The following is a 21,248-nucleotide window of genomic DNA, read 5'->3' on the forward strand; positions in this document are numbered from 1 at the left end:
TTATAATTAAATTTTCAAACAATATAACAATAAAGAAAAAATCTTAAAAGCAGCAAGACAAAAGAAGCCATAAACTTACAAGGGAAACCCATAAGGTTAGCTGGAGATTTCTCCCCAGAAACTTGGAAAACCAGACAGGAGTGGCATGATATATTCAAAACGCTGAATAGGGAAAATCTGCAGCTAACAATACTCTACCCCCCAAGGCTATCATTCAAATTAGAAGGAAAGATAAAGAGTTTCCCAGATAAACAAAAACTAAAGGAGTTCATGACCACTAAACCAATCCTGCAAGAAATATTAAAGGGGACTCTTTGAGGGGAAAGGAAAGACCAAAAGTGACAGTATAAAGGAAGAAAGCACAAAAGCAGTAAAAATGAATATTTTTGTAAAAATCAGTCAGGAAACTCGTACAAAAAAAGATACAAAATATAATAACATATACATAAAACATGGGCAGGAGATGAGAAAAGAATGTGTTCAGATTTGAACAACCATCAACCTAATATAGATTGCTATTTGCAGAAGTTATATATAAAACTATTGGTAACCATATATCAAAACCCACTAATAATCATGCAAAGAATAAAGAGAAAGAAATCCAAATATATCACTAAACAAAATCAACAAAACATGAAAGAAAGATAAGAAAGAATTGGGAAATCTCCAGAAACAACCACAAATTGAGTAATTAAATGGCAATAAATACCTATCAATAATTACTTTGAATGTAAAGGGACTAAATACTCCAATCAAAGGGCATAGCATTTTGGAATGAAAAAAAAAAAAAAAAAGACCCATCGATATGCTGACTACAACAGACTCATTTTAGACCTAAAGACACCTGCAGATTGAAAGTGAGGGGATGGAGAAACATTTATCACAAAAATAGATGTCAAAAGAAAGTCAGACTAGCAATACTTATACCAGACAAACTAGACTTTAAAACAAAGACTATAACAAGAGACAAAGAAAGGGACTATATAATCATAAAGGAGACAATCCAAAAGAAGAAATAACAATTATAAATACTTATTCACCCAAATGGGAGCGCCCAAATATATAAAACATAATAACAAACATAAAGGAACTAATTGATAATAATATAATAATAGTAGGGGATTTTTTGGGGCGGGTGATTGGCAGAGCCGGCTGAGGCTTTATTTGGGAAAAGACACTTGAATTGGCTTTTAGTTGGGGGTATGGACAAGAGGGGGTACCCAGGGCAGTAGACTCCCCCCAAGTGTAAGCTGAGGACTGGGGCTGAGTCTTAGGTGGCTCTCCTGTTGCCGGCCCTCCCCAGCACAGCTCCTTTCCCCCCAAAGCCTCTATGGCAGCCACAAGAGTGGGGAGGCTGGGAGGGACCACCATAGTTGTTCACTTGGACAGGACATCAGAGGACTCGGACACCAGCTTCCCATCACGGGTCTCTATCTTCTTCACAACCACAGCCTTGGAGGAGCCACTGCGGCTGAAAGAACCAGCAGGGCCAAAACTGGACTGGAAAGAGCTCAGGCCATAGTTGAGCCCAGGGCTTGTGAGGCCCCCATAGGCCGAGCTCAGGCCACCTGAGTAGCCACTGGTGGTCTTAGTACGGATATTCATGTTCTACATCCCAGACTCCAGCTGGCTCACCTCGCCTTCCAGCAGCTTGCGGTAGGTGGTGATCTCGATGTCCAGGGCCAGCTTGACGTTCATGAGCTCCTGGTACTCGCAAAGCTGCTGGGCCATGTCCTGCTTGACTCACTGCAGGGAGGCCTCCAGCTTGCCCACCTTGGCATTGGCGTCCTTAATGGTCAGCTCCCCACACTGCTCAGCATCAGCAATCGCCGCCTCCAGGGCAGCCCTCTGGTTTTTGAGGGTCTCGATCTCAGCCTGGAGTCAGCTGATGCTCTGATTCATCTCAGAAATCTCCGTCTTCATGCAACGGGGGTCATCCCCCTGCTTCCCAGCCAGTGTCTCCAGCTCCTCATACTTGATCTGGTACCTGGTCTCCGCTTCAGCCTGGCTGCTGTTGGCAATGTCCTCGTACTGGGCCTTGACCTCAGCAATGATGCTGTCCAGGTCCAGGGAGTGGCTGTTGTCCATGGACAGCACCACGGAGGTGTCCGAGATCTGGGACTGCAGCTCATGGATCTTCTCTTCATACAGCTGCCTTAAGAAGCTGATCTCATTGGTTAGCCATTCCAGGCGGGACTCCAGCTCTACCTTGTTCATGTAAGCTTCGTCCATATCCTTCTTGATGAGGACAAATTCATTCTCCATGTCTGCACGCTCTTTGATCTCCTCCTTATATTTATTCTTGAAGTTCTCCACCAGCCCCTGCATGTTGCCAAGCTCCACCTCCAGCTTCAGCTTCTCGTGGCCCAGGGTGTCCAGCTGCCACCGGAGGTTGCTGATGTAGCTCTCGAACATGCTGTCTATGTTGCACCAAACACTTTTCTGCTGCTGCTGTAGGAGGCTCCACTTGGTCTCTAGAATTTTGTTCTGCTGCTCCAGGTGCCTCATCTTGTCGATGAAGGAGGCAAATTTGTTGTTGAGGGTCTTGATCTTCTCCTTCTCTTGGATGCCAGCAGCTTGGATGTTGGGGTCCACCTCCAGCTTAAGGGGGCTCAGCAGGCTCTCGTTCACTGAGGCAGCCCTGATGCCCCCCACACCTCTGACCCCACTGCTGTAGCCCCCGACCACACTCATGCTGCTGCTCAGGCCACCCCGGAAGCTGCTGCTGCTGCCGCCCACCTGGGAGAAGGCAGAGGAGTTGATGTGGGAGCCAGGCCCACTCGTGTAGGAGAGGCTGCTGAAGGTCCGGGGGCTGGAGGTGGACATCTTGTAGGACTTCTGGGTCACCCTGATGGACATGGTGGAGGCCAGAGTGGAGGCTGGAGTGGAGGGGAGTAGACTGAACCTGACAGAGGTTCCAGAAGGAGCCTAGAAGCTGCTTCTAGGTCAATAGTAGGGGATTTTAGCACCCCATTTACAGCAATAGACAGATTATCTAAACAGAAAATAACCAAGGAAACAGTGACTTTGAATGACACCCTGGACCAGATGAACTTAATAAATATATTCAGAATAGTCCATCCTAAAGCAGCAGAATACCCATTCTTTTGGAACATGGAAGATTTTCCAATAGGGTGCATATTAGGTCACAAACAGGCCTCAACAAATACAAAAAGATTGAAGTAATACTATGCACCATAACACTATGAAATTAGAAATCAATCACAAGAAAAAATCTGGCAAGACCACAAATACATGGAGGTTAAACAACATGCTACTAAAGAATGAATGGGCAATCAGGAAATCAAAGAAGAAATTTAAAAAAATACATGGAAACAAATGAAAATGAAAACACAATGATCCCAAAACTTTGGGATGCAGCAAAAGCAGGCTTAAGAGGGAAGTATATAGCAGTACAGGCCTACCTCAAGAAGCAAGGAAAATCTCAAATAAACAACCTAACCTTACACTTAAAGGAGCTAGAAAAAGAACAAAAAAATGAAGCCTAAAGCGAGCAGAAAGAATAAAATAATAAAGATTAGAGCAGAAATAAATGGTACTGAAACTAAAAAAAATTAAAACATATCAATGAAACCAGGACCTAGTTCTTTGAAAAAAAAATTAATAAAACTGATAACCCCTTAGCCAGACTTATCAAAAAGAAAAGAGAAAGGACTCAAATAAATAAAATCATGAATGAGAGATCACAACAAACACCACAGAAATACAGACAATTATAAGAAAATATTATGAAAAACTATATGGCAACGAATTGGACAGCCTGGAAGAAATAGATAACTTCCTAGAACTGTATAAATTACCAAAACTGAAATAGGAAGAAATAGAAAACTTGAACAGACCAATAACCAGTAAAGAAATTGAATCGGTAATCAAAAAACTCCCAACAAACAAAATTCCAGGGCCAGATGGTTTCCCAGGGGAATTCTACCAAATAATTTAAGAAGAGTTAATACCTTCTTAACTTAAGCTTATCAAACTATTCCAGAAAAATTGAAAAGGAAAGAAAAATTCCAAATTTATTCTATGAGGCCAGCATTACCTTGATACCAAAACCAGATAAAGACACCACCAAAAAAGAGAACTATAGGCCAATATCCCTGATGAAAATAAATGCAAAAATTCTCAATGAAATGCTAACACACTGAATCTAACAATACATTAAAATAATCATTCACCGCTACCAAGTGGGATTATTCCCGGATTGCAGGGGGTGGTTCAATATTTGCAAATCAGTCAATGTGATACATCACATTAAAAAAGAAAGGATAGGTACAATATGATCATTTCAATAGATGCAGAAAAAACATTTGACAAAGTACAACATACATCATAATAAAAACCCTCAACAAAGTAGATTTAGAGGGAACATACCATCATAAAGGCCATATATGAAAAACTCACAGCTAATATCATCCTTAATGAGGGAAAACTGAAAGCTTTTCCTCTATGGATAGGAACAAGACAAGGATGTCCACTCTCACCATAGTGCTGGAAGTCCTAGCCACAGCAATCAGACAACAAAAGGAAACAAAAGACATCCAAGTCAGCAAGGAAGAAGGAAAACTTTACTATTTGAAGATAAGATGATACTATACATAGAAAACTTGAAAGATTCCACAAAGAAAAAAACTACTAGAACTAATAAATGAAATCAGTAAAGTCACAGGATACAAAATCAACATACAGAGATCTGTTGTATTGCTTTACATCAATAATGAAGCAGCACAAAGAGAAATTAAGAAAACAATCCCATTTACAGTTGCACCAAAAACAATAAAATACCTAGGAATAAATTTAACCAAGGGGAAGAAAGACTTGTACTCTGACAACTATGAAACACTGATGAAAGGAATTGAAGATGATACAAAGAAATGGAAAAATATTCTATGTTCATAGATTTGGAAGAAGAAATTTTGTTAAAATGTCTATAGTACCCAAAATAATTTACACATGTAATGCCACCCCTATCAAAATACCAGCATTTTTCACAAAGCTAGAACAAACAATCCTAAAATTTGTACAGAACCACAAAAGACCCTGAATAGCCAAAGCAACCTTGAAAAATATAAACAAAGTTGGAGGCATCACAATTCTGGACTTCAAGTTATATTACAAAGCTGTAGTGATCAAAACATTATGGTACTGTCACAAAAGTAGAAACATAGACCAATGGAACTGAATAGAAAATCCAGAAATGAACCCACAACTATATGGTCAATTAATTTTCCACAAAGCAGGAAATAATATTCAATGGGAAAAAGACAGTTTCTTCAACAAACGGTGTTTGGGAAACTGGACAGCAACATGCAGAAGAATGAAACTGGACCACTTCCTTATACCATACACAAAAATAAATTCAAAATGGATTAAAGATCAAAATGTGAGACCTGAAACTGTAAAATCCTAGAAGAAAACCCAGGCAATAACCTCTTTGACATTGGCTGTAGCAACTTCTTTCTAGATAGGTCTTCTGGGGAGAGGGAAACAAAGGCAAAAATAAATGATTGGGACAACACCAAAAACAAAAGCTTCTGCACCTGGAAGAAGAAAATCAACTAAAACTAACAAAAAAAAAAGCTTCTGCACATGGAAGAAGAAAATCGACTAAAACTAACAAAAAAAAAAGCTTCTGCACATGGAAGAAGAAAATCAACAAAACTAACTCTCCCTAGAGAATGGGAGAAGATATTCCAAATGACATATCTGATAAAGGGTTAGTATCCAAAAAATATAACAAACTTATAAAACTCAACACTTAAAAATGAATAATACAATTAAAAATTGGGCAGAAGACATGATTAGCCCCAACAGACATATGAAAAGATTCTCCACATCACTGATCATCAGGGAAATACAAATCAAAACTACAATGAGATACCACCTCACACTGTCAGAATGGCTAAAATCAACAACACAAGAAACAACAGGTGTTGTGAGGATGTGGAGAAAGAGGAACCATCTTCACAGTTGGTGGAAATGGAAATTGGTGCAGCCACTGTGGAAAACAGGATAGAGTTTCCTCAAAGAAGTTGAAAATAGAACTACCCTACGATTCAGCAATTGCACTAGTAGGTCTTTACCCAAAGAATACAAAAATGTTAATTCAAAGGGATACATACCCTCCAATATTTATAGCAGCCTTATCTATAATAGCCAAATTGTGGATACAGCCCAAGTTCCATTGACTGATGAATGGATACCACATCTTCTTTACATATATACATATATATATGTATGTATATATACACACATATATACATATATGTATGTTAACTTGTATAATATATAATGTATAATATAACTGTATAATATATAATTATACAGACTATATGTCTATATTACATATTTATATGTATATATATTTATATTATATTAAATATATAATATATAATAATATATAATTGAATATTATTCAGCCACTAAAAATGAAATTTTGCCATTTGCAATGACATGGATGGAGCTAGAGAGTATTATAATAAGTGAAATAAGTCAGTCAGAGGAAAACAATACCATACGATTTCTTTTATATGTGGAATTTAAGAAACAAAACAAATGAGCATAGGGGGAAAAAAGAGAGAGAGGCAAACCAAAAAATAGATTCTTAACTATAGAGAACAAACTGATGGTTGCCAGAGGGGAGATGAATATGGGGGATGGATTAAATAGATGATGGAGTTTAAGGAGGGCGTATGTTGTGATGAGCACCAAGTGATGTATGGAAGTGTTCAAACACTACTTCGTACACCTGACACTAATATAACACTGTATATTAGCTAACTGGAATTTGAATATTTTTTTAAATAACAAGGCAACCTACTGAGTGGGAGAATATATTTGCAACAGAAAATCCAAGAAGTGGTTAAAATCCAAAATATGTATAAAATCTTCTACAACTGAACACCAAAAATACCACAAATAATCCAATTAAAAATGGACAGAGGACCTGATAGACATTTTTCTGAAGAGGATATACAGATGGCCACCAGACACATGAAAAGATTCTCAACATCACTATCATCAGGGAAATAAAAAATCAAAGTACAATGAGGTATCACTTTTCACCTGTCAGATAGCTAAAGTCAAAAACACAAAAAATAACAAGTGTTGGTGAGGATGTGGAGAAAAAGGTATCCTCAAGCACTTTTGGTGGGACTGCAAATTGGTTTAGTCACTGTGAAAAACGGTATGGAGGCTCCCGGCGCAGCCGCGGTCCCAGCTGCAGCACACAGCCTGGGTGGCTGGACGGTCCATGGGCAGCAGCGAGGGCCACGATGACAGATTACGGCGAGGAGCAGCGCAACGAGCTGGAGGCTCTGGAGTCCATTTACCCCGACTCCTTCACAGCTTGATTGCACATTGATCCAATCCTCCTAACAACTAGTCTTCCAAAATATAAATGGACTCTCCTGATACCACATTCTCCTTCAGTAGTGCTTCACTTGACAAGGCCCTGCTAAGTATTATTAGAAAATCCACCCAGTTTCACCATTACTGTGACATCTGAGGCTGGAGAAAATGATGAAACTGTCCAGACTACCCTCAAGTTTACATACAGTGAAAAATACCCAGAGGAAGCTCTTCTTTATGAAATATTCTCCCAGGAAAATCTAGAAGATAATGATGTCTCAGACATTTTAAAACTATTAGCATTACAGGCAGAAGAAAACCTTGGTATGGTGATGATCTTTACTTTAGTGACAGCTGTGCAAGAAAAAATAAATGAAATAGTAGATCAAATAAAAACTAGAAGAGAAGAAGAAAAGAAACAAAAAGAAAAAGAGGCAGAGGAAGCTGAAAGCAATTATTTCATGGCACTCCTGTTACAATCGAGAATTTCTTAAGTTGGAAGGCCAAGTTTGATGCAGAACTCTTCGAAATTAAAAAGAAACGAATGAAAGAAGAAGAACAAGCAGGAAAAAATAAATTAAGTGGGAAACAGCTCGTTGAAACAGATCATAGTCTTGACACATCTGATATTCTAGATGAATCTCTGTTCCAGGAAATGGATGACGTGGAGCTAGATGACGATGAGGATGACCCCGACTGTAACCCAGCTGACCCGGACAGTGATCTGACAGACTAATGGGCCTTCCCCATCTGCACAGAGGGGTGACTGCCACAGCATCTGTGGCTGTCCTGGTGTGTGGATTTTTCTTTCTTTTTTTCTAAGAAAAAATAATTTCCAGGAGAATATTCTTCTGATAGCTCTCATCATTGAACTTAATAAACTGACCTTAAAGTTTCAAAAAAAAAAAAACGGTATGGAGTTCCCACAAAAAATTAAAAATAGAGGGGGGCAGAGCAAGATGGCGGAGGAGTAGGAGACCTGGATTTCGTCTGGTCTCAGGAAGTCAGCTGAATAGGGATCAAACCATTCTGAACACCTACGAACTCAACAGGAGATCGAAGATAAGACTAGTAACAACACTCTGAACAGAAAACCGGCCACTTTCTGGAAGGTAGGACATGCGGAGAAGTGAATCCGAGGCTCGGTAGGATAGACGGCGGGGGGGAGGGGCCTCTGTCGGCTGCTTCTGGCAAGTGATAGAGCCGCGGAGCACAAAATCGTAACTTTTAGAAGTCAGCTCCGCTGAGGGACGTCGCTCCAGTGGCTAAGTGGGGGGGTGGAACCCTCGCGGGACAGTGTGGTCTCAGGACCCTCGGGGTCACAGAAAGACCGGGGGAGCCTGAGTGCGCCAGAGCTCCCAGGTATCGGAGCGGGGAAGCCAGCTGCAGAGACGGAGCCGAGGCGCAGGCTCTCAGCTCGGGGTTGCCATAAACTGTGATCCGCAGCCCAGTCGGACTACTGCTCCGTCAGCAGAGACCCAACAAGCGGCAGATCCGGGGAGACTCCCCTTCCTCCCCCGGGAGGAGCAGTGCGGGAGCGCACCGCAGGGATCTGCTGGGTTTGGAGACTCCACACGGGGTCGGGTGCCAGACATAGAAATGCTCGATCACAGGCCGGGTGAACATGGAGTGCAGCGGGAGACCAGGGAGACGGGAGTGACTGCTTTTCTCTGGGGGCACACTGAGGAGCGGGGTCCCGAGTTCTCAGCTCCTCTGGGTGGAGATTGGGAGGCCACCATTTTCGCCCTGGTCCTCCAAAGCTGTACCGAGAGCTTCCAGGGAACAAAAGCTCCTGAGAGCAAACCGGAGCAGCTTGCTCAGCCCGGACTCACAAGGGCGGGGCAATTCTGCCTCCGGCAAAGACATTTGGGAGCCACAGCAACAGGCCCCTCCCCCAGAAGATCAGCACGAACAGCCAGCAAGCCAAGACCAAGTTTACCGATCAAGGAGAATGGGAGAACTCCAGCGCTAGGGGAATACTGTACATAGAATTCATGGCTTTTTTACCATAATTCATTAGTTTTTCAAAGTTAATTTTTTTAACTGTTTTTTTTTTGAATTTTTCTTTTTCCCTTTTTCAAACAACATCTTATCAATCCCTTTTTTAAAAAAACATTTTTTATTTTTCATTTTTAGAGTCATATTTTTATCCCTTCATTGTAGTTACCCTTATTTTTGGCATATATATATAAGTTGTTCTCTCTTTAAAATTTTGAGATACAATTTCTTCTAACAGATCAAAATATACCCTAAATCACTAGTGTATGGCTTTGTTCTATTCTCCTGTCTGATCACATTCTCTCCCTTTTTTTTTCTTTTTTCTTTTTCTTTTTAAATCTTCTTCTTTCTTTTTAAAAACAACTTCTTATCTTATCAATTCCTTTTATAAAATCCTTTATAATTTTCATCTTTACAGTCATCTGCCATCCCTTCATTGTATCAACCCTTATTTTGTACATATATAAGTCTTTCTTCCTTTAAAATTTTAGCAGGCAGTTTCTTCTAACAGACCAAAATATGCCCAAAAGCTAGTGTGTGGCACTGATCTATGCACTACCCTGATCATATTTGATCATATTCTGTTTTTTTTGTTTTGTTCTGTTTTTGTTTGTTTTTATCTTTTTCTTTTTCCTTTTTTTTTCTTTTTTTTCCTCTCTTCTTTCTTTCCCTTTCTTGTCCCCTGGTTTCAGGTCTTTTCTGATTTGTATAGAGTATATTTGCTGGAGACATTGTTAACCTGTTAGCATTCTGTTCTCTCATTCATCTGTTCTCCTCTGGACAAAATGACAAGATGAAAAAAATCACCTCAGCAAAAAGAACAACAGGTAGTACTGTCTGCCAGGGACCTACTCAATACTGACATTAGTACGATGTCGGACCTAGAGTTCAGAATCATGACTTTAAAGATACTAGCTGGGCTTGAAAAAAAGTGTGGAAGTTATTAGAGAAACCCTTTCTGGAGAAATAAAAGAACTAAAATCTAACCAAGTAGAAATCAAAAAGGCTATTAATGAGGTGCAATCAAAAATGGGGGTACTAACTGCTAGGATAAATGAGGCAGAAGAAAGAATCAGCGATATAGAAGACCAAATGATGGAAAATAAAGAGGCTGAGAAAAAGAGAGATAAACAACTATAGGATCATGAGGGCAGAATTCGAGAGATAAGCAATATGATAAGATGAAACAACATTAGAATAATTGGGATCCCAAAGGAAGAAAAAAGAGAGAGAGGGGCAGAAGGTATATTGGAGCAAATAATAGCAGAGAACTTCCCTAATGTGAGGAAGGAAACAGGAATCAAAATCCAGGAGGCACAGAGAATCCCTCTCAAAATCAATAAAAATAGGTCAACACCCCGACATCTAATAGGAAAACTTACGAGTCTCAGAGACAAAGAGAAAATCCTGAAAGCAGCTCGGGAGAAGAGATCTGTAACCTACAATGGTAGAAACATTAGATTGGCAACAGACTTATCCACAGAGACCTGGCAGGCCAGAAAGGACTGGCACGATATCTTCAGAGCACTAAACAAGAAAAATATGCAGCCAAGAATACTATATCCAGCTAGACTCTCATTGAAAATAGAAGGAGAGATAAAAAGCTTCCAGGACAAACAAAAACTAAAGGAATTTGCAAACACAAAACCAGCCCTACAAGAAATATTGAAAGGGGTCCTCTAAGCAAAAAGAGAGCCTAAAAGCAGCATAGATCAGAAAGGAACACAGACAATACACAGTAACAGTCACCTTACAGGCAATACAATGGCACTAAATTCATAACTTTCAATAGTTACCCTGAATGTAAATGGGCTCAATGCCCCAATCAAAAGACACAGGCTATCAGATTGGATTCAAAAACAAGACCCATCAATATGCTGTCTGCAAGAGACTCATTTTAGACCCAAAGACACCCCCAGATTGAAAGTGAGGGGGTGGAAAACCATTTACCATGCTAATGGACACCAAGAAAGCTGGGGAGGCAATCCTTATATCAGACAAATTAGATTTTAAACCAAAGACTGTAATAAAAGATGAAGAAGGACACTATATCCTACTTAAAGGGTCTATCCAATAAGAAGATCTAACAATTATAAATATCTATGCCCCTAACGTGGGAGCAGCCAATTATATAAGGCAATTAATAACAAAAGCAAAGAAACACATTGACAACAATACAATAATAGTGGGGGACTTTAACACCCCCCTGACTGAAATGGACAGATCATCTAAGCAAAAGATCAACAAGGAAATAAAGACTTTAAATGAAACACTGGACCAAATGGACTTTACAGACATATTCAGAACATTCCATCCCAAAGCAACGGAATACTAGCGAATTCTTCACTAGTGCCCATGGAACATTCTCCAGAATTGATCACATCCTAGGTCACAAATCAGGTCTCAACCGGTACCAAAAGATTGGGATTATTCCCTGCATATTTTCAGACCACAATGCTTTGAAACTAGAACTCAATCACAAGATGAAAGTCGGAAAGAACACAAATACATGGAGGCTAAAGAGCATCCTACTAAAGAATGAATGGGTCAACAAGGAAATTAAAGAAGAATTAAAAAAATTCATGGAAACCAATGGAAATGAAAACCAACTGTTCAAAATCTTTGGGATACAGCAAAGGCAGTCCTGAGAGGAAAGTATATAGCAATACAAGCCTTTCTCAAGAAAAAAGGAAGGTCTCAAATACACAACCTAACCCTACACCTAAAGGAGCTGGAGAAAGAACAGCAAATAAAGCCTAAACCCAGCAGGAGAAGAGAAATAATAAAGATCAGAGCAGAAATCAATGAACTAGAAACCAAAAGAACAGTAGAACAGATCAACGAAACTAGGAGCTGGTTCTTTGAAAGAATTAACAAGATTGATAAACCCCTGGCCAGACTTAACAAAAAGAAAAGAGAAATGACCCAAATCAACAAAATCACGAATGAAAGAGGAGAGATCACAACCAACACCAAAGAAATACAAACAATTATAAGAACATATTATGAGCAACTCTATGCCAGCAAATTAGATAACCTGGAAGAAATGGGTGCATTCCTAGAGATGTATCAACTACTAAAACTGAACCTGGAAGAAATAGAAAACTTGAACATACCTATAACCACTAAGGAAATTGAATCAGTCATCAAAAATCTCCCAACAAACAAAAGCCCAGGGCCAGTTGGCTTCCCAAGGGAATTCTATCAGACATTTAAAGAAGAATTAATACCTATTCTCCTGAAACTGTTCCAAAAAATAGAAATGGAAGGAAAACTTCCAAACTCATTTTATGAGGCCACCATTACCTTGATCCCAAAACCAGACAAAGACCCCATCAAAAAGGAGAATTACAGACCAATATCCTTGATGAACATGGATGCAAAAATTCTCACCAAAATACTAGCCAATAGGATCCAACAGTACATTAAAAGGATTATTCACCATGACCAAGTGGGATTTATCCCTGGGCTGCAAGGCTGGTTCAACATCCGCAAATCAATCAACGTGATACAATACATTAACAAAAGAAAGAACAAGAACCATATGATCCTCTCAATAGATGCAGAAAAAGCATTTGACAAAGTACAGCATCTTTCTTGATCAAAACTCTTCAGAGTATAGGGTTAGAGGGTACCTACCTCAATATCATAAAAGCCATCTATGAAAAACCTACAACGAATATCATTCTCAATGGGGAAAAGCTGAGAGCTTTCCCCTAAGGTCAGGAATGCGGCAGGGATGTCCACTCTCACCACTGCTATTCAACATAGTATTAGAAGTCCTAGCCACAGCAATCGGACAACAAAAAGAAATCAAAGGCATCCAAATCGGCAAAGAGGAAGTCAAACTCTCACTCTTTGCAGATGATATGATACTGTATGTGGAAAACCCAAAAGACTCCACCCCAAAACTGCTAGAAATCATACAGGAATTCAGTCAAGTAGCAGGATATAAAATCAATGCACAGAAATCAGTGGCATTCCTATACACCAACAACAAGACAGAAGAGAGACAAATCAAGGAGTCGATCCCATTTACAATTGCACCCCAAACCATAAGATACCTAGGAATAAATCTAACCAAAGAGGCAAAGGATCTGTACTCAGAAAACTATAAAATACTCATGAAAGAAATTGAAGAAGACACAAAGAAATGGAAAAACGTTCCATGCTCATGGATTGGAAGAACAAACATTGTGAAGATGTCAGTGCTACCTAGAGCAATCTACACATTCATTGCTATCCCCATCAAAATACCATCCACCTTTTTCAAAGAAATGGAACAAATAATCCTAAAATTTGTATGGAACTAGAAGAGACCCCGAATAGCCAGAGGAATATTGAAAAAGAAAAGCAAAGCTGGCGGCATCACAATTCCAGACTTCCAGCTCTATTACAAAGCTGTCATCATCAAGACAGTATGGTACTGGCACAAAAACAGACACATAGATCAGTGGAACAGAATAGAGAGCCCAGAAATGGACCCTCAACTCTATGGTCAACTCATCTTTGACAAAGCAGGAAAGAATGTCCAATGGAATAAAGACAGTCTCTTCCACAAATGGTGTTGGGAAAATTGGACAGCCACATGCAGAAGAATGAAACTGGACCATTTCCTTACACCACACACAAAAATAGACTCCAGGGCACCTGGGTGGTTCAGATGGTTAAGCGTCTGCCTTCGGCTCAGGTCATGCTCCCAGCGTCCTGGGATCGAGTCCCGCATCAGGCTCTCCGCTCCTTGGGAGCCTGCTTCTCCCTCTGCCTCTCTCTCTCTCTCTCTGTCTCTCATGAATAAATAAATAAAATTAAAAAAAAATAGACTCCAAATGGTTGAAAGACCTAAACGTGAGACAGGAATCCATCAAAATCCTAAAGGAGAACACAGGTAGCAACCTCTTCGACCTCAGCTGCAGCAACTTCTTCCTAGAAACATCGCCAAAGGCAAGGGAAGCAAGGGCAAAAATGAACTATTGGGATTTCATCAAGATAAAAAGCTTTGGCACAGCAAAAGAAACAGTCCACAAAACCAAAAGACAACCGACAGAATGGGAGAAAATATTTGCAAATGACATATCAGATAAAGGGCTAGTATCCAAAATCTATAAAGAACTTCTCAAACTCAACACCCAAAGAACAAATAATCCAATCAAGAAATGGGCAGAAGACATGAACAGACATTTTTCCAAAGAAGACATCCAAATGGCCAACAGACACATGAAAAAGTGCTCCACATTGCTCGGCATCAGGGAAATCCAAATCAAAACCTCAATGAGATACCACCTCACACCAGTCAGAATGGCTAGAATTAACAAGTCAGCAAACGACAGATGTTGGCGGGGATGTGGAGAAAGGGGAACTCTCCCACACTGTTGGTGGGAATGCAAGCTGGTGCAAGCACTCTGGAAAACAGTATGGTGGTTCCTCAAACAGTTGAAAATAGAGCTACCATATGATCCAGCAATTGCACTCCTGGGTATTTACCACAAAGATACAAATGTAGGGATCCGAAGGGGTATGTGCACCCCAATGTTTATAGCAGCAATGTCCACAATAGCCAAACTGTGGAAAGAGCCAAGATGTCTATCGACAGATGAATGGATAAAGAAGAGGTGGTATATATACACAATGGAATATTATGCAGCCATCAAAAGGAATGAGATCTTGCCATTTGCAACGATATGGATGGATCTGGAGGGTGTTATGCTGAGTGAAATAAGTCAATCAGAGAAAGACATGTATCATATGACCTCACTGATATGAGGAATTCTTAATCTCAGGAAACAAACTGAGGTTTGCTGGAGTGGTGGGGGGTGGGAAGGATTGGGTGGCTGGGTGATAGACATTGGGGAGGGTATGTGCTATGGTGAGCGCTGTGAATTGTACAAGACTGATGAATCATGGATCTGTACTTCTGAAACAAATAATGCAATATATGTTAAGAAAAAAAAAAAGAAGAAGATAGCAGGAAGGGAAGAATGAAGGGGAGTAAGTCGGAGGGGGAGACGAACCATGAGAGACAATGGACTCTGAAATACAAACTGAGGGTTCTAGAGGGGAGAGGGGTGGGGGGACGGGTTAGCCTGGTGATGGGTATTAAAGAGGGCACATTCTGCATGGAGCACTGGGTGTTATGCACAAACAATGAATCATGGAACATTACATCAAAAACTAATGATGTAATGTATGGTGATTAACATAACAATAAAAATTATTTTAAAAAAACACAAAAATTAAAAATAGAAATACCCATATAATCCAGTAATTGCACTAGTAGGTATTTATCCAAACAAAACAAAAGCACTAATTTGAAAAGATATATACACTCCTATGTTTATTGCAGCATTATTTACAATAGCCAAGATATGGAAGGAACCCACATGTCCATCCACAGATAAAGAAGTGGTGGGGTGCCTGGGTGGCTCAGTCGGTTAAGTGTCTGATTTGATTTTGGCTCAGGGTCATGGGATTGAGTCCTGCATCCAATTCTGCATTGAGCATGGAGCCTGCTTGGGTTTCCCTCTCTCCCTCTGTCCCTCCCCCACCCCCACTCACACACTCTCTCTCTAAAAAAACCAATAATTAAATAATTTATTTTTATTTTAAATATATTTATTTGACAGAGAGAGACACAGTGAGAGAGGGAACGCAAGCAGGGGGAGCGGGAGAGGGAGAAGCAGGCTTCCCGCTGAGCAGGGAGCCCGATGCGGGGCTCAATCCCAGGACCCTGGGGTTATGACCTGAGCTGAAGGCAGACACTTAATGACTGAGCCACCCAGGTGCCCCAATAATTAAATAATTTTAAAAAGAAGTAGTTTATGTATGAAATGGAATATTATTCAATTGTGAAAAAGAATGGAATCTTGCCACTTGCAACATGAAAGGAGCTAGAGAGTATAATGCTAAATGAAATGTCAGTCAGAGAAAGACAAGTAGCATATGATTCCACTCATAGGCAGAATTTAAAAAACAAAACAAATGAACAAACAAAGACATAGAGAGATAACAATAGAACATTGTTAGATACAGAGAACAAGCTGATGGTTGCCAGAGGGGAGGCAGGTGGGGAAGAGGTTAAATAGGGAAAAGGGATTAAGAGAACACTTATCTTGTTGAACACTGATGAATGTGGACTCAATATGTTGCACACCTGAAACTAATATAACACTGTATATTAATTATACTTCAATGGGAAAAAAATGTACATGAGCTGTGGGTGCATTTTTATGTTTGAGCTGAGGTTGAGAAAGGTCTCTGAAATTAAGTCCTGCTTGCTCCATAAACCACGTGCTCTCATCCCGCACCGTTCCTCTCACTTTCTCCTGAATCCTTTCTCCAAGCGATTAAATACACATAAGTCTTTCACATTGTAAAATTACTATCTACCCATCCCTTCTCAACTTTCAGATACTACTCTATTCTTCTTTTTCTCTTCTGAATTCCTCAAATATGCTCTATACACATTGTCCATATTTTTTCACCTTCTATTCACTTTTCATCTCACAAAAACATGGTTTCTATTATCACCTTTTCACTGAAATGGAATGTCCTCACCAAAGACACAAACGACTCTGTTCTCAAATCTAATTAATACATTTCAGTTCCTTATTTACCCACTTTCTCTTCCTTCTTCAGGAAACACAGTTGCCTTAGCTTCCGTGGTATTTTTCTGTCTTGGCTTCCTTTGTGCTTCTCTGGCCACTTCCTGGTCATCCTTCACGACCTCTTTGTGCTTTGGATGACAGTGTTCTTTGGGGTTTTTATCCAAGGCTCTCTTTTTTCCCACTACACGCTCTCCCTGGACAATTCCCTTGGTTCATCTACCATCTTTGTAGTGATGATTCTCAAATTTATACCAGCATTTTAGATCTCTCTGGTCTTAGAGTTCAGACCAAGATCGCCAGTTGCTACTGGTCATCTCACATAGACTCTAGGCCATGGTGCTGAACGAAATTTCCATTTCTCATCCTCATTGTCCACTCCTAGAATCTGGGAGCCAGCTTGACTCCTCAGCTTCCTTTATTTGCCCTTTTCAATAATCCTGAAGTCCTAACTCTGTATTTTCTATAAGTCCATCTTTTTTTCTCCATCCCCAAGGCTCCTTTCCTAATCTAGGCCACAATCATTACATGTCGAGATTACTACAGCAACCTCCTAAATGACCTCTGCCTCTGGTCTCATCAATCACTTTCTCCACTCTGCTCTCCAATGATATTTTTAAAAATACTAAACCAATCATGATATGCTATTGTTCAAATCCTTCAGGGTTTACCCCAGTACTCCCAGTCAAAAAGTCCAAAGTCCTTAAAAGGGTTTACAAAATCAGAAAAACCTGGTTCCAGCATTATCTATAGACTTGTCTCTTTCTTCCTGCCCTATCTTGTTAGAGTGAAAAATCTGTTACCTCCCCAATCATTTCACATTCTTGTTTGCTCCCCGGCTCTCATGTACACCGCAACCCCCCGTCTCTGCATCTAGCTGATCCCCAACTTCATTCTATCGGTGCCCTATTCTTTATTCTAATGGGGCTTTTGCATTGTTGATAATTGCTTGGCTATTCTCATATCCTCACTAATCTGTAAACTCTAGGAGGGCAGGGATTATGTCTGTACTGTATAATAGTTTAATAAATACTTGATAAATATGTGTTGACTATATAAATGACTAAGCAACAGACACACATCTGATTGGCTGCTAATTATTTTGACTTCAGTAGATTTGCTGAATTAGATTTCCCATCTAACAACTTTGTTCTTAACCATTGTTCTGATGCCTTCCAAAGCCGTTGAAAAAGTTCTCTAATATTTACTGAGCACTTTGAAATAGTGAGATAAATGCTCCTAGTGAAGGTGGCCTATTTTAAATAAGACCTGGGTCTAGCCTCACAGCACAAAATGGGCTGCCTTTACTCCAGTGACGTCATTAACGGTCATTTGTTGCAAGCACTGAAATTTACTGCTAGTGGGGAAGGAAGTCACCAAGTGCCTTCAAGGCCAGATTCAGACAAATTCACTCTGCTGTTTGCTTGAATCAGTGGATACCTCTGTTCCACATGCTTTATTCTCAATAATGGGCACAATTATTGCCATGTTTGGAAAAGTAAGCAAATTAATACAAGAAGTTACCAGATTTCCTTCCTAGTTATAAGCTCATGATTGCAGTGGCTAGAAAATACTCTTTGTTGAGAGTTAAACAGCATTTTTAATGAAATTCTGCACAAAGGCAGCAGCAATACTAGCTTTTCACTTGTGATTGCCAGGTTTATTCATAAAGGAGGCAGCAAAAGTAAAAGACATTCCAGATTGTTAGGGTGAGTTAAGTTGAAAGCAAGGGAATATTAAATTTAGGCCTAACAAATAAAGGGACCTTAGGCAGAGTTGGATCAGGCGTTCAGATAACCTCCATTTCTTATTGTGCAATGGTCTGAGTCCAAAGGGAAGGGAAAGGCTTGCAGCTAGACATTTGTAGGCACCGTAATTTAATGTGCTTCCTGTCACTGACACAATAGTGACTGTACATATGTATTCTTGTTTTGGCATAAGCACCAGGAGAAACCTCTTTACAATACAAGGTTAATACCACATAAGTGTGACTCAAGATCTGGAGGATAATTCTTTAGGTACCGGGCGTATTCAGGGCAGGAAAAGAAATCCTATCCCTCAAAACAGTAGCATTTATAATGCACATTCCTTACAAAAGAAAATCACTGGGTCATAGGGTCCCAGCAATTGCACTCCTGGGTATTTACCCCAAAGACACAGATGTAGTGAAAAGAAGGGCCATATGCACCCCAATGTTCATAGCAGCAATGTCTGCAATAGTCAAACTGTGGAAAGAGCCAAGATGCCCTTCAACAGATGAATGGATAAAGAAGATGTGGTCCATATATACAATGGAATATAACTCAGCCATCAGAAAGGATGAATACCCAAATTTTACATCTACATGGATGGGACTGGAGGGGATTATGCTAAGTGAAATAAGTCAAGCAGAGAAAGTCAATTATCATGTGGTTTCACTTATTTGTGGAATTTAAGGAATAGCGTGGAGGACATTAGGAGAAGGAAGGGAAAAATGAAGGGGGGGAAATCGGAGGGAGCGATGAACCATGAGAGACTATGGACTCTGAGAAACAAACAGGGTTTTAGAGGGGAGGGGGGAGGGGGGATGGGTTAGCGTGGTGATGGGTATTAAGGAGGACACGTACTGCATGGAGCACTGGGTGTTATACGAAAACAGTGGATCGTGGATCACTACATCAAAAACTAATGATGTAATGTATGGTGACTAACATAACATAATAAAATTTTTTGAAAATTAAAAAAATAAAAAATAAACAAAAGAAAATCACTTAGGTTCATGATTTCTGTGAAGTCCTCTGGGGAAGGGATGTCACCCAAACCCACATGACTGGAATGTGTTTTAGGTTTAATTCCCCTAGACTCTTGCTTCCACCTAATAAGCTTTAAACTTCACTTTCCCCCGTTGCTTCTCATTTTTGAAAAGGGACAGTAATATTTTTCTTGAGGACCAGAAGGCCAATTAGTTGGTGTTTGCCAAGCACTATGAAGATGAAGGGCCCTATATTAAGTCCAGAATTATAACTATTATTGTCACAAAACTCAAATTATCTCAGAAATTTAGGAGTGATGACTCAGGAGCCCACATTCAGGATGCTAGTTAGATTATGTCTGAAAACAGTCAAACCAATTCCCACAATGATTCAGATTCTAAGGATTTATGGGTTCAGCATGACTGTATCCCAAATCGTGCATGGCAATAAAAATTAAACTGCATTCCTACCGATAATTCAGAAAACAATTGATAAAAGGAATCCCAAAAAGTTTTGTCTCTGTTGCCTCAAAGGCCAAATCCCGGCACGGTGAGCCTGAGGAGAGACAGCCTCAGTAGAGCCAGCCAAGGAGAGGGTCGTGCGGCCTGCAGGCTGTAGGTGCAGACTAGCAGCTCCAAGTGCCAGTTACACCAGATAAAGCATCTCATAAATCACAATATTAGACACTGACAAATTTAGTAGGGACAAAACCAAATCAGGCAAATATCTTCAGCCCTATTCCTCAAAGACCCTTTCCTATGCACCATTGTTCATACTGATCTCTCATTATTTTTTTAAATATTTATAGAAGAAAGATGTTAACTCTAGGTTTCTCATAAATGCTTTTTATCGGGTTGAAAAAGTTCCCTTCTAGTCTTAGTTTGCTGAGAATCTGTGGGTTTTTTTGTGGGTTTTTTTGTTGTTTGTTTGTTTGTTTTTTTGTTTTAATCAGGATTGGATGTTGGATTTTTGTCTAGTGCTTTTTTGTGTCCATTGAGATAATTAATTGTTTTTGTTTCTTTGGTTTTTTTCTTACTTTATTAATATGATGAATCACACTGATTTTTTAATATTAAGTCAGCAGTCCTGAGATAAACCCCTCTTGGTCATTATATTTTTATGTATTATATATATTATGTATAAACATATTTATATATAATTTTATATAAAATACTTCTATATATGGTTGGATCTGATTTGCTAAAATTCTGTTGAGAATTTCACATGTATGTTCTTTAGGGATATTATACAGCTTTTCTTGGAATGTCTTTCTTTGCTTTTGGTGTCAGGGTAATGCTGGCCTCATAAGTTGGAAAGTATTTCTCTCCTTTTCTGAAAGACTTTGTGTAGAATTAGTATTATTTCTTCCTTAAGTATCTGGTAGAATTCACAAATAAAACCATCCGAGCCTGGAGCTTTCTTTGTAAAAAGGTTTTAAACAACACTTTCAATTTATTTAATAGATATATTTAGTTTCCAATGATCTGACTACTTTCTGATCATCCCTTTAATATTGGTTTATAATTTTTTTAAACATTAGAGAGCAAAC

At 39.6% G+C, this 21,248-nt stretch overlaps 2 pseudogenes; one reads left to right on the plus strand and one right to left on the minus strand.

Annotated features, from left to right (window-relative positions):
• Nucleotides 1-1,377: 1,377 nt before the first annotated feature.
• LOC114222435 (keratin, type II cytoskeletal 8 pseudogene) lies at nucleotides 1,378-2,859 on the minus strand (annotated as a pseudogene).
• Nucleotides 2,860-7,260: 4,401 nt separating this feature from the next.
• Nucleotides 7,261-8,104, plus strand: LOC114222429 (RWD domain-containing protein 1 pseudogene; annotated as a pseudogene).
• The last annotated feature ends 13,144 nt before the right edge of the window (nucleotides 8,105-21,248 follow it).

This window comes from Eumetopias jubatus, unplaced genomic scaffold, assembly GCF_037043125.1.
Source record: "Eumetopias jubatus isolate StellerSeaLion01/CBP00866 unplaced genomic scaffold, mEumJub1_p1.0 scaffold_8, whole genome shotgun sequence".
Classification (NCBI taxonomy): domain Eukaryota; kingdom Metazoa; phylum Chordata; class Mammalia; order Carnivora; family Otariidae; genus Eumetopias; species Eumetopias jubatus.